Source organism: Nuphar pumila, chromosome 2, assembly GCF_984573655.1.
Source record: "Nuphar pumila chromosome 2, dmNupPumi1.hap1.1, whole genome shotgun sequence".
In the NCBI taxonomy this organism is placed as follows: domain Eukaryota; kingdom Viridiplantae; phylum Streptophyta; class Magnoliopsida; order Nymphaeales; family Nymphaeaceae; genus Nuphar; species Nuphar pumila.
In genome coordinates, this window is record NC_143250.1 from 104,618,875 (window position 1) to 104,632,583 (window position 13,709).

The 13,709-nt window shown below is 36.1% G+C and overlaps 1 pseudogene; it reads right to left on the bottom strand.

The window, feature by feature from the left end:
• Nucleotides 1-504: 504 nt before the first annotated feature.
• Nucleotides 505-1,236, bottom strand: LOC149846529 (transcription factor HEC2 pseudogene; annotated as a pseudogene).
• Between the last annotated feature and the right edge of the window lie 12,473 nt (nt 1,237-13,709).

The following is a 13,709-nucleotide window of genomic DNA, read 5'->3' on the forward strand; positions in this document are numbered from 1 at the left end:
GGATAAGGGGGATTTTGGGTTTTGACACTAATGAGATCGAGTGAGTAACATGGTTTTTTCTTGTTATCCAAAAAAATCTCAATAACAGAACTCCCTTTGATCGCTCTCTCTCTCTCTCTCTCTCTCTCTCTCTCTCTCTCTCTCTCTCTCTCTCTCTCTCTCTCTCTCTCACACACACACACACACACGCACACACACACACACACACACAGATGTAATGCAATTGATATTGATATGGGAAAAATGATTGCTACTCATTTGTTGTCAAAAGAGTAATGCTAAGAGATATCCCAAGGATGGTTGAAGATAAAACTGAAAAATAAACTCTACAAGTATCAAATCTCTCCATCTGCAACACAATGACAATCTTCACAGATTCAAACAAGAGAGAGAGAGAGAGAGAGAGAGAGAGAGAGAGAGTCTACCCCACATAACAGGAATGTACACGGACACACAAACAGAAACACGCTCCTAAGAACCCTCAACATTAGTACGATTCACAACTCAGCTATTATAACTAAGCAGTTGTTCGGGACTAAAGACCTGAGCATTCGGGTAACCCCTCGGAGCCATGCCATAATTCTCTGCCACCGCTACTGCGTCGCTCGAGAAGCCAAACCTATTCGCCGGTGAAGCGATGTTGGTGGCTTGCATAGTGGCCGCCCGCTCGAGAGATTGCACCTGGGTCTTGAGGAACTTCACGTAGTGAATTGCCTCGTCTAGCATTGAAGCAGTGTCCATCTTAGTCCCCCCTGGCACTAGTCTCTGAAGGATCCTTATCCTCTCACTTATCCGCTCTCGCCGGTGCCTGGCTGCGATGCTTTGCGGATCCTTGGAGATCTTAACATTCCTCCTCTTCGGCGGCTTCACTGATTCTGGATCTATATGGATTTGCTGCATTGCAGCAATCCTGAATATCATCTCCCGCATCTCTGTCATTGAATTCTTCCTTTGTGTAGTTGCACCACCACTGTCATCATCGTTGTTGGCCGGATTTTTTACAACTCCCATGATCCCTCCGGCAGCCGGCAGAACACAGTCTGGATAGTTAACTGGGTTAATAAAGGGAGGTGGGATAGAGGAGGAAGTAGGGAGAGTGGTGGTTGAATTTCCGATCATAGGCTCGGAAAACTCGGCGGGGAGATCAGAAAATTCCTGCATTTTTTCCATCTGTAACATCATGAGCATCATGTGCATATGATCCTCAGAGATGTTATTTATCACATCAACATCCATCCGCAGGAAAACAAAAGAAAAAATGGATCTGAAACTTGATAGTAGGAGAGATGGAAGAGCAACAGATAGAAAGGAGTGGTTGGGATAAAAGCTTGGTGCTATCGTCTTAGCGGCAAAAGGAAAATGGAGATGCAAGGAAACGCTAAAAAAGGAACCAACAACCCCCATCCACAGCGCAATTTCTATATATAGCGTGAAATCTCTCTCTCTCTCTCTCTCTCTCTCTCTCTCTTCATGAGAGATAATAAAGCGATATTTATTTTAGTTTCATCTTTTACCCATTTTACATTAGGTGTAAAAAAGTATTTATTAGAAAAAGGTGAATTTAAGTAATGAGATTTAAATAGAAATAAATATTTTCCTTTTTAGCCAAAACCCCACCTTCACATGCCAAAGTCAGAATCAGAGTAGCCCCAAATAAAAGTGGTCGGTCTCTGATCAATATCTCAGATGGTCTTTCAAACGGACTGAAGATGCATTAAATAATGACGTTTTTAACCCGCCGGATTCCGGTGATGGGTTGTAAGAAATTGACAAAATGTTTTGGTTCCTTCCACTTTTTACTGCAGAGTTGAATAAAAATGTGGTGTTGCATTATTCTCCCATTATCCTTGGTGATATCTGCTATCTGCTACTGTATAAAGCAGGGAACGCTTTTCTAGAAGGATCATTTCTCTTGTTGGCTACCGGTTTTTCACCATAAAATTTAATGGCATTTGGTCAAAGACATTGGAATTTATTGACTTTTTTGGGGTCTTTTAGAGACCTGAATCAGTGGGGATTCTTGTTTCGTTGTTTAAGAGAGATATAGTCAAAACCTTTAGTTAAATTATTAGCATAGTCTTCGATATCGGTGATATTTTCAAAAATATTGTGATATTATCGCTGCAAATTCAGTAAATGCTAATATAGGTAAAATATCATGATATTTTGAAAATATCACCAATTTAATAATAGCGTGATATTATCATTTAGTTTTACTGTATTTATTTATTTTTAAAATTGTAATTTTTTCTTTTACATTTTTACTTATTTTTATATTATTTATATATTTTGTAACTAAACATGATATTTTCTTACTTATTTTTATTATTTTTTATATTTTTAAGCTCAGAGATTTATCATCAAACCTATAATATCGTAAAAAATAATCTCGTCCAGAGATAGCCAATACCGATATTTGTGACTATGCTTATTAGTTACTTTTACAGTTTTACCCTATCAGTCAGACGACATAATTTGATGATCGGGCCAAGTATTTTACAAATTGTACTCGGGCTACATAAAACTTAGAAAATCACTAACACGTGTAGTGTAACGATTTTCTGTGTAAAACACGCACAGAAAATCGCTAAGCAGGCAGAGGTCTTCTTTGTAAAACACAGAACACAGAAAATGGTTACATGTGCAGTGATTTTCTGTGTTTTTTGTGGCCCCCGATCGGATCTGCTCTCATTAATCAGTCATCCTTCAAGTCATTTTCATAATTGCAAAGGGGCAAACAGATAGCACCATTGAATTATGTGTTAATATTGAAGTTGTCTAGTAAGAAATGTACTTCTCGAATGGGGAAATTTGAGAAAATAAAGGATGTATGAACTTCTATTTTAAATTAGTGACTTTGGCAGTTTTGGACTTACACTGTTATTATTATTATTATTATTATTATTAATGTTTTTGAGAAATAGTTTTAGACTTGCACCCATATTAGAGAGTAACCCAGTTTTGGTCTTATTAGGTTGGAACAAGAAAACCAACTTCAAAAGTTTGGACCATGGTAAAACCCTAATTCCAAGAAGGCATCGAGAAAAGGAAAAAGAAGGCATTCATACTGTAAAATTGAAATATGAAGAGATTCGCTATTTAATACCTTATCAAGCCCCTCTACCTCTTTTTGATTAAAAAACACAAAGATCTAATGAAAATCTCTCTCTCTCTCTCTCTCTCTGAGTGAATGATGTTAACTCAAGGTTGTTGCTTATCATTTTAATGATTGATAGTAATGAGGATTATTCACCATAACCCAAGGTCACAAACTTGACAAAATTCACCACTAAATACTAGATTAAGTGATAACATTAGAATTTGCTTAAGTGGTCATTATTGTTGTCTAATTCCCCCATGTATTGCTTCAATGCATGGTGAACAAAAATATACATATGGCTAATCACTCCAAACTTATTGTGGTTCGAATGAGATGGCTAGTTGATTAGGTCACAGTATTTGAGGTTATTCCCATAAATAAATAAACAAAACATGCTTGCAAGTAATTAATGGATCTAATATGGATAAAAAAGGGAACATAACCGGAAGAGATCGTAGCTGCTGGTAACACATCGTAAAGGACTTATGAGGGGCCTTACATGTCCCAACCTTAATTTCAAAGCACCAGAATTCTGCCCCAAAGGGGTTTGGTGTAGTGGGATAGGGACCAGGCCACTTGGCAGGCGATTTAGGTTCAAATCCCATAGGCGTCACCCCTTGTGCACGCCGAAACATGTGACTCCCTGCGGGTAAGGGTCAAGCCCACAGAGTTTTATGCTGCCATGCAAGATAGTTACCGTAAGTACAGCAGGCAAAGCCAGCGTGGATAGGTCTTTGATCCTGGGGACAGTTTCTTCATGTAAATATAAAAAAAATGCAAAAAATTCTGATCTCATGTCCATCTAAATTAGATGTTATCTGATGAATTTATATCCATATAACTACAAATTAATCATGGGGGCATGTCCCCACCCTGACCTAGAACTCTAAAGAGATCCCCGGGTCATGGTGGCACCACCTGGGTGCAACCCACCAAGGGTCACGAAGTGTCCCCCTTCCCACACCTCTCTCTCTCTCTCTCTCTCTCCAAGCATGAAGTCCGAGTCCAATGTTCGGCAAGCTCTCCATTGGGCACGAGGCGGTGGGCATTCCATCTTCATCTTTTTCTTGTGCCTTCTTTTTAAGCTTTACGACTTTAGCATTTTTTTGGTTTTTGTTTCAATTAGCAATTAGGTTTTTTTATTTTGTTTTTGCAAATGAGAAGGATTCTACATTAGTTTTTGTGTTTTTATTTTCAATCAACAATAAATATGATTGATGAATCCACATACTTAATTTTAATTAGAAACAAAAAAACTAGGTTTTTTTTTTCAGTTAGCATATATATGTGAATGATGTTTGTTTAGGATTTAGGTTTTTTATTTAGTTTTAATTTTTTAAATAGCATGAGTCATGAATATTTCAATAGGTTTTACGGTTTTTTGTGCTTTTTTTTCGTATTTTTGTGTTTTTTTCATTTCAATCAACATTAAATTTGAACCCATGCTTGATATTTTAGGGTTCTTTTTCAATATATATATATATATATATATATATATATATATATATATATATATATATATATATATATATATATGATGTTTGTTTAGGATTTAGGCTTTTGATTTAGTTTTTACTTTTTAAATTTCATCATTTTCATTAGGTTTTAGGGTTTTTTGTATATATTTTTTTCAATTAGCATTTAGGTATTTCTGTGTTGTTTCATGTCAATCAACATTAAACTTGATTTCACATGCTTGATTTTAGGTACAAACATAGAATTTAAAGTTTTTTTAATTATTATATATATAAATGATGTTTATTAGGATTTAGGTTTTATATTTAGCTCTTTTAAGTAGCATGAATATTTAATTAGGTTTTAGGTTTTTTTGCCTTTTTAATTGCCATTTAGATGTTTGATTTTGGTTTTTTAAATGAGGTGAATATTTAATTAGGTATTTTAGTGTTTTATTTTTAATCAACATTAAGCATGATTCTACTTGCTTAATTTTAGTTAGAAACTTAGAATTTTAGTTTTTTTTCAATTAGCATATATATGTGAATGATGTTGGTTTAGGATTTAGGTTTTCGGTTTACTTTTAATTTTTAAATAGCATGAACCATTTATATTTCATTAAGTGTTGGGTTTTTTATGTTTTTTTTTCAATTTGTGTTTAGGTATTTATGTATTTTTCCTTTTCAATCAACATTGAACTTGATTTCATATGTTTGATTTTAGTTATAAACTTATAATTTTTGGAGTTTGGGTTTTTTTAATTATATATATATATATATATATGATGTTTGTTAGGATTCAGTTTTTTTTATAGCATTAATATTTAATTAGGTTTTAAGCTCTTTGTACTGTTTTTCTCTCCTTTTCACCATGCATTTGTGCCCACCCTAGTTTAGATTCTTGGCTCTGCCACTGTATTTTAAGGTTTATTCAACAAAAGGATAAAAAATTATGAAAAATTAATGTTTTTACTAGACGGGTGCAAGTGCAACCTATCGTTACTTATATATATGAGGTAAATATTTAGCACAATTAAAAAGTAAAAGACAATCTTTTATAAATTGGAACTTATAGACGTTATCTCCATGACTTTTTTAATAGGAAAGGAGTTTTGAATCATGTGTTTATGATATGTAAGCAGAGCTTTTAAGGCTTCAAAGGTCCATAATGTACCAAAACTTCATGGTGTTCTGCCATTAAAAAGACATGATCCAAGTACCAAGTATATATATGAGTAATAGATGGGTAGTGGTGCCATTAAGTACAAATGAGTTTGGTTCTCATATGTGCAAGTTGTTTTGATCCAAGCTGACCTCGTTGATAGATTCAGCAAATTCAAAATAGTGGGAACCTGCTTTTAGATAGTGTTTTTTCATTGAAAAAACATGATTTTATGACCCGAGAATGTATCACATATTGTAGGCTGATTATTCTTGAAGCCTTATAAAATTTTACCTATGTGTCATAATCAGACGATTATTCAAAAGCCGCTGTTAAGGTTGGTTTTATGAAAAAACAACAAAAAAAATGAAAGAAAGAGAGTTTGCAGGTCATGGCGACATGACCAATATATATATTAGAAAGTACCTGCCTACACCGATCCATACTCACCGTTGCTCACGGGGCTTTTGAAGGGTTCACTTTCATGTTTTTCTCAAATCTAATTAACCATACAGATGTGTTCCATGTGTTTGATTTTTTTAGTAATGGACTTTTACATCATTCAATTCTGACAAGTAGGTTTTTATAAGGTTTGAAAATTCGTGGTGCAAAATTTTTATAAATATCATAAATATTTAAAGGCTTAAAATTAATGTTTTTTTTATTGAAAAAATATGATAATCCAAGTATGATTTCCTGACAAATTAACTCTGCCGAGCACATCTGCATGGTCAGATTTGAGAAAATCAACTCAAAAAATCACCATCGCTCATGGTAGGCTGTCGTAAGCACTTAAGGTTGTAGGCTGTGCGGATTCTTTTCTCTTTCTTGTGTCTTTTTGGGGAATTGGTTACCCCTGTTGAAGCCAAAAGCTCAATTGTCTATGACTCGAGGTTCATATGTTTATCACAAGAAGCTACCCTACGGATACTAGTAAAATATTAAGAAAGATTTTTATATAAGGGCCAACCTTTTGCCTCTAATTCTAAATATCCGCCACACTTTTCTCCAATTCCAAATATAGGCCAAACTTTCTCTAGAAACAGTCGAATGGGAGGACCCATGTCAACCTCTTTCACATTGGAAAACGTAATTCTGTTTTTGTTTCTTGTATTTTTCTTTGAAAACTCTACTGATGATTCGTGCTTATAAAAAAACCAAAAATAAACTGTTTCAACTTTTAATGATGAAGCCTATATTTAGAATTTGGGCCAAAAGGTTGGCACCTAAAGTGAAATTTTCTCAAAATAAATTAAGTTGATATCGGTGCAGAAATTCTATTTATGAGACGGCTTTTCCAGCAGTGGTTGTTTGGCTTAGTGGGATGGGGGCCTAGGCAGAGAGAGGCAGACGGTTTATGTTTAAATCTCATGGGTGTTACCCTTACGCAAGCTGAAGGGTAGTGACTCTCTTGGGGCAAGGGGGTAAGCTCACGAAGTTTTACGCTGTCACAACAGCTACTGGTAGGCAAAGCCAGCACACAAAGTCTGGCTTTGAGGCCGGTTTCTCCATGTAAAAAAAAAAAAAACAATGATTTTGGTTATTGCGGCTAAGTATCACAATAAGGAAGAAAATTTGAACAAGAATTTTTATTTTTTTGTTTAACAAGAATTCAATGATCATGATGATACAAATACAAAGAGAGAAATAAATGGTATTAGACAATGTTGTCAAAATCGTATCGGCTATCGAATGGTTTGGCTGAATCGGCAAATACTCGATTATCAAGTGAATCGTTTTGAATCAGGTAAAAATTAATTAAAAAATAGTTTACGTCAATCAGAACATGGCACATGTTAAAACTATTAAAATAATATTAAAAAATTAATTTTGAGTTTTTTATATTTATTAAAATTTTGCCAATTCATGTTAGTATCGTATCGATTTTCTGCCAATATTGTATTCAAAGTAAATCACAATCATCCGTTTCTTTAGATCCTCTCTCTCTCTCTCTCTCTATATATATATATATATATATATATATATATATATAATCTTCTTCTGCCCTATTTTTTCACTTCTCTCTTGTCCTATATGCTTTTTTTTGTTTTTAAAGGCAAGCTGGGGTTAAGCGGACCCTACCAGAACAACAGCCGCCCCATGTGGCAGAGGGATTCGATCCAGGGCCTTCAGCTTGCCCTATATGCTCTGATTTCATTAATATTATGCATTATTTTATTGGGATATGAAAAGAAACATGTTCTGTAGATGGTGGAAGGACTCAATTGAAAAGGGCAACATGTCAGTGAGCACTTTTTTCAAAATTGGCAAACTTGTCTTGTATGCTAAGTCGCGTATAATATAGTAAAATCTGGACCCAGCTAGATTGGATCTTCTGTTGCATAGGGCCTTCAAGAAAGTTCGGTTCCTTATCCCCAATGACAGATCCATCTTCATACCCTTCTATGATGTGATGCAAGTCATTTCCATTAAATCTGACCTTACAGATGGATTCAACATGATTGATTTAATAAGAATCATCCCTTGGATAATGTTTTTTCAATGAAAAATATGATTTTTAAATCACAACAGATTATGTTTTGTCAACCGTTGATTTTTTGAATCACCAAATCATAGCACACACAAGTCGGATTTCGGTGATTTAAATGTCTATATTGACTAAATGAATGTTGTAGATCACACCTATGGAGTCTGGTTTGATAAAAAAAACTTGCCTCAATGAAATATCAAGAAACGTTATGAAGATAGCTGATGATATAGGAGATGATTGGAACCGATTTGCTCTTCAGGATCTATTGAATGCATCCAAGTAGGGGCAGAGTGCAAGAGGTCTATGCCAGACAAGGGTCCGCAGAGTCTAGCACAGAGCCAGATGGACTCCACTGTTGAAACCAACTTTTGCAGAGCCAGAGACTTAGGAACTCAAACCCTATTGGGGGCCCAACCCTGATTTGAAGGCCTGGTGGGCCTAGGTCTCAGAATGGCTCGCCAAGCTTGAGTTCCAACCAAACCAACAAAAGGAAGAGCATCATTTGATGTTGCTAGTAAAACAGCTTGACAGAGATGTAATTACCTTGGGGGGTTTCCTGAGGGAAAGAATCTTAACATTCAACATTAGTGATCTTTCTCTTGGGCCGGGCCTAGCCCTAACTAGGTCTGTCAATGGATTGGGTTTACACCGGGTACCCAAACCGACCCAAACCCAAATTCTCATGTATATTCACATCGACCCAAACCCGACCTGAACAATATGCGGGTTGGATTTGTGTTGTGCTTTTTCTGGGTGTCCGACCTGAATTGGCTTTTTTGTCGGGTACCCAATGCGACCCGATTTTAACATGTAAAGTAATCTTCAGAAATTATACGAATCCAGATTTGGGATTTCATTTTCCGCAAAACCCAAACCCGACACTTTGATATTTGGGCCAGTTTGGGTACACTATGATGGATCGGGTACCCGGCCGTTGACAGCCCTAAATGAAACCATCACTGGGCGCCTTATCTTCTCTATCTGAACTATTCTGCAAGCAGGCAAAACTCACCTCTCTCTCTCTCTCTCGTTGGGAATTGGAGAGAGACAACAATATATATTAAACAAAGAACAATGGGAAATAAATAAATGCAAGGAAGAGTTGCTTGGTCCCCCACGTCTCTGCTTTCATTTTCTTTATGTTTCAGAATTCTGATTCTGGTTACTGTGTTACGTACTGTTGTGGTCATGTTTTTCATCACCCAAATCGCTTCGTTTTCTTCTTGCCAGAAACTGCAACTTCAATCCCATGCTCTGCATTTTGGATCTGGCGTTTGCCGGCCTCTGTATGGTTAGAACTATTTAATATTTCATCCTGTTGCACTTCATTCAAGATTTTTAACCACACAATAAGTGAACAAAAGGTGAAAGATTCACAATGGAAATTACCAAGAGTAATTCCATGAGCTGACGACAAGGGGGGATCTTGGAGCTCGGAAGTTTCAGTCGATGAGCAAGAACACTGACTTTGCAGAATTACCAGATGTCCTAGTACAGAAATCTCATGCATCCAACCCTTTTATACCGCATACAGCCCACTGTAAAAAAAGGCGTAATCTTAGCTTGTGAAAACTCTTTTTTCAAAAAAAAAAAAAAAACTCTTTTCAACCACCTTTACCATGTCATTCAAAGTGACCCTCCATGTTATTAATCCTTCTGCACTTGCTTAATTAATTTTCACTTTTCCTCCTTGATTTGCTCGACCAACTTCCTTGAAAGGTTTTTTGTTGCCTATAATGAAATTGATTTTTTTTGGTCCATAATCAGAGGGTGCCTGTTTTACTAACTCATTCTATGGGTTTTGATGATTGTTGTCATTCTACCAAGGACGACACGTGCATGAAGAAAGGGATGGGAATGATATTAAATGAGATCCACATGGTTGCCCTCAGTCGATTCAAAACCAAGAATTATCACTCTATTAGAATTACCACATGTAAAATCGTAATAATGGCAACATATGTATGTAAACGGTAACATATGTAAATAGGTAAAATTCTCTTTTTTTGATTGATCCTTCGTATTTGGTTGGTTTCCTTTAGGATCAGATTGATCCCACCAGATTTGGAAGACCTCGAAATCCAAGGGTGAGATATTGGGAAAGGATTTTTGTAACCGATTTATATTGATATATAGTTTTGTAATCTTGTTAATGATAAGATAAGAAAAGTTATCACTTATTTTATGTCACTTCTTTAGTTAGTATCAGAGCTTAGGATACTTTCATCGTTTATCCATGGCGTCTGAAGATCCCAATGCTAAGGGGTGAGAAGTCAGTTAGCTTTTCTGAAGAGTCGATAGCCAATCCCTATTATTTGCATCACTCGGACAGCCTTAGGGCAAGCCTAGTTTCTCAACCATTAACAGGAGATAACTATTTTATATGGAAGTGGGCAGTGACCATGGTGTTAAGGGCAAAGAATAAGCTGGGTTTCCTTGATAGGTTGATCCCAAAACCAAGTGATCCGGCTTTGATTGTAACTGTTTGGGAGAAGTGCAACAATATGGTCTTCTCTTGGATCCTTAATTCTTTCCATAAGGTGTATTCACCTGTCATCTATGCACAGACCGCTGTAGAAGTTTGGGCTGAATCATGACATAAGTTGGAGATTCCTAAGCACATTTACACAGGGCACTTACACTACAAGAAAAACTCTAATTAGCGACAGAAATTTATGACATATTTTTTTTCGACGCAAATTTGTGATGGATTAGCTAGAGAAAACTATCTATCGCTAGCATTCAAATTATTTGCAGAATTAGCGACATAAAAAGTTCTATCGCAAATTTGTCGCTAATTAGCGACAGATTCGCGATAAAAATTTTTTGTCTCAAACTCCATCGCAACTTAGCGATGGATCAGCGGCAAAAATTTTCCGTCGCTACTCCGTCGTTAATTAGCGACAGATTCGCGACAAAAAAATTTTCGTCGCTAATCCGTCACTAATTTCTTCTGTAAAACCCTAATGCGAGCCCCTTTCTTTCCCTTTCTGTTTCATCCTTCGCCTGCTGCTCGTCGACCTCCCCCTTCGACTCAGTCCCCCTCTCACCTCCGCTCCCCTCTCTTTCGCTTTCATCATTTTTTCGGCCGGCGAGCCCCATTCGGCAACCCTCTTCTGACCTCACCACATCTCCTTCTCTCGACTCCAATCTCTCTCGTCTGCTGACACCAACGCCGACTCCTTTAAGGTAACCCCTGACTCCCCTCTCTCTTTCCTTTTTTGCCGGTCGGCGAGCCCCTTTCTTTCCCTCCATTTCCTTTTTCGCCAGGGAGGAGTCGAGCCCCCTCCCTGTCTCTCGGTCATACGGGATGCGAGGGAGGGGCTCGAGCCCCTCCCTATTCTTTTTTCACCAAGGAAGGGTCGAGCCCCCTCCCTGTCTACCTGTCTTACGGGATGCGAGGGAGTAGATTGTTTTGTTTTGTTTTGTTTTGTATTGTATTGTTTTGTATATTTGTGATTTACAGGTATATAGCTGAGCTAGTTGCGCGATGCTTAGTGCTAAGCATCACATGCAGTTAAAAATACAATGCAAAAAGAAATAAGAAAAAAATGCAAAGACAAAAGCAATGCAAATTGGGTAAATACCCGTGGTGAGTAAGTGATGCAAGCGTATCACAGGTTGTTTAATTTCTTGGATGCAACACTTTTTTGTTCACACACTCACTTAGTTGTGGATATCTAGGACTGCTTTGATGGAGTTCGGAGATCATGCCGAGCATGATTTTAATGTATGAAAATAAAAGTATTTTTATTTTTAGAGTTTGGATTTCATGCTAGTCATGGTAGTAGTTAGCAGGATATTGAAGTGTGTTTGTTACATGTATATGTTTGACATTGTTTTGATATGATTGATTTAAATGTATTGCAATGTTTGATGTAACTGTATTCATGCTTGCATGAAGTTATTTTCAATTTGATTATGCCTTCCATATGAAATTGTATCATGAAAACATGTTTCAAATGAATGTATCATGTTATGAATGTGTTTGCACATGAAAATGAATGATAAGTTATCAATGCTTTAAACATGCTTCAAATGAATGATTTTGCATATGAAAATATTAAGTTATCAATGCATGTATCATAGTTCTTGTGATTGAATGACATCATATATATATATATATATATATATATATATATATATATATATATATATATATATATATATATATATTAAATCATTACATCCACTATGAATGCATGATAAATTAGATATTTTCTTCATCATAGCATTCTTATTATTATCTTTTAACTGGTTAGGATAATATCCGTAACATCATAGGACATTGATGTGATATCAATGATTTGAATATATTGTCATGTTTGATGTGACTGTATACATGCTTTCATGAAGTTATTTTCGATTTGATTATGTATCCATGGAATTGCATATCATGTAACTGGTCCAAATAACATTTTTATTTGTTAGAATATGGTTCGTGGAGGTAACAATGGTTGAGGACCCAGTGGTCGAGGACCAAGTGGAGGTCGTGGGACATCATTAGGAAGATGTCTTTATGTTATATTTAAATATAGGCATTCATTATGTTTTTGCTTATTTGTTGATATAAAATTTGTTACTTGTTAATCTTCTTTATAAGATTCCAGCTCAGTGATAGTCAGTCTCAGCCTTCGTGTTCATCTAATGCTTCGATAGATATATCATTTAAATAATTATATACTTGATTAATTTAAATATGCATTATGTGAATTTCTAACTCATTATTCTGTAAGTGATGTTTCTCCTACACATGACCCACCTACACCAGCTACTCATAAACATCACGAGACAATGCCGGATGCAGGGTCTTCTCAGTCTGATATACGATGACTAATTCAAATAGTGTATATTGATAGTCGACCGTAAGTATTTCATTGTCACTTGTCCAATACTTATCTTATAAATAGTGTATATCGATAGTCGATTGTTAATGTGTATAAATTCATGTACAATGTGAGATTTGAGCCACAAGAAGTAATACAAAAAATTAGGAAGTCACTACTTTAGCATCTTCCATGACTGGTCACTCAATAGAAAGAGTAGCCGAAGGAGGTGTTGGACAGATTATTGTCCTCATTCATGGTATGCAATCGTTTATCATAACTAATGTGTTTCATATTGAATTTTGTATTATAGTCATGCGTGCTAACTTTCTGAAAGAATTTGTAGGCTTTGTATCACTTTGCAACTTCGAACGAGGAGGACACAAGAGTAGTATGACAGAAGGTGATTGTCAATCGATTTGTCGATATGTTGCACAATATGAAGATTGCAACAATAAAAGCAGCTAATGGGATAGATGATCCACTGCAGTGGAAGAGCCATGACCCTTTTACTATCAGAAAAGATTATGAGGGAATGTGCGACAAATGGGCGAACAATGAATTTTGAAACCGCTCAGCAAAGGCTGCACAAAATCGAGCGAAGATGACCGATGCCCATCTACACACAGGTGGATCTAAGACTTTTGGGAGCCACCAAAAGAAAATGGTAACTCAT